Here is a 1,688-nt window from a genome sequence, read left to right on the forward strand (position 1 = left end):
GACTGAAATCTCAAGGTCCAAATCAAGCAAGGGGTGCACCCACACACTGAGACAATGGGGATGTTCTATCGGGAACCCACCAAGGCCAGCTGGCCTGGGTCTGAAAAAGCATGGGATAAAACCGGACTTGCTGAACATAGTGGACAATGAAGACTACTGAGAACTCAAAAACAATGGCAATGGGTTTTTGATCCTACTGCACATAATGGCTTTGGGGGAGCCTAGGCAGTTTGGATGCTCACCTTACTAGACCAGGATGGAGGTGGGTGGTCCTTGGACTTCCCACAGGGTAGGGAACCCTGATTGATGAGGGAGGGGGATTTGATCAGGGGAGGGGGAGGGAAATTGGCGGCAGTGGCGGGGAGGAGGCAGAAATCTTTAATAAATAAATAAATTAAAAAAAAGATATAGGACTCTCAGCTCTAGCATCATGTCTGCCTGAAGGCCACCATGTCCCACCATGATGATAATGGACCAAACCTCTAAAACTGTAACCTATCCCATTAAATGTTTCCCTTTATAAGAGTTACCATGGTCATGGTGTCACTTCAGAGCAATAGAAATACTAAGAGAAGTTGCTACCAGGAGTGGGATATTGCTGTGATAGGCCAGATCATGCTTTTATTTGGAAGAGTTTGGGACTTTGGGAGTTTGGGTTAGGAAAGAAGTGGGAGGCTTTAAATGCTGCCTGATGGGCCATACTAGAAGGAGCATGGAAAACGGTGCTAAGAGTTATTTGTGCTGTGGTAGCCTTGGTCAAGAAGTTTCAGATGAGAAGAATATTAATATGAGGCATAGAGATTGCTCTTGTGATATTTCGGTAAAGAGCATGGTTAACTTTGCCCTTGTCTGAAGATTCCACCTGAGGTTGAAGTGAAGACTTTTGAATTAATTCAATTGGCAGAAGAAATCTCAAAACAGCCGAGTATAGACTCTGTCATGTGGTTATTATATCATGTGACAACTTTAACAAAAATTTGAATAATGAAAATGAGGAAGCTGACCAGGACAAATTACAAAATGTAAAATATGTGGATGTGGAATAGAGCTAAATCATGTGCTCAAGGAGAAAAACAGAATAATAAATAGAATAAAGGGAGTGGTGACCTCAAGGCAAATTTCCTACATGTGAAAGAAATTAAAGAAAACCTTACAGTCTGGAGTGCTGGTGCAGTCCTTTAATCCCAGCACTCCAGAGGCAAGGCCAGTTTGGTCTATAGAGCAAGTTCCAGAACAGCCAAGTTTAGGCAGTGAAGAAAACCATCAAAAATGGAAAGCTGGTGTAGATGTCATTGAATGAGGGGGCCATGTCTAGTCTGAGCAAGAAGCCGGACTTGGCAGCTTTGGCCACATGGTTGCGGAGTTAGGACAAAAAGGTGAGTTATGGAATATTTCTCAATGACAAAGGAAAGCCACTAAGGTCAGCCATGTGTCAGATGAATGGTGACCCAGCAAGGCCATTGTATGATGCTGTGAAGAAGCATGCATTGCCTTGGAGACTCCAAGATGTTAAACATGCCAGAGTTACGGGTTACCTGCCAAGCAAAGCTACTAACAGAGAGTGGAATCATCTCAAGAGAGAGAAGTGTGTTGCAGTCAACAAAGCTGAAAGGAGTTGGAGATCTAAAGAGCTTTTCTTTGTTTTATTTATTTATTTTTATTATTAAATTTTTTTAATTAAAAATTTC

Source organism: Microtus ochrogaster, linkage group LG10, assembly GCF_000317375.1.
Source record: "Microtus ochrogaster isolate Prairie Vole_2 linkage group LG10, MicOch1.0, whole genome shotgun sequence".
In the NCBI taxonomy this organism is placed as follows: domain Eukaryota; kingdom Metazoa; phylum Chordata; class Mammalia; order Rodentia; family Cricetidae; genus Microtus; species Microtus ochrogaster.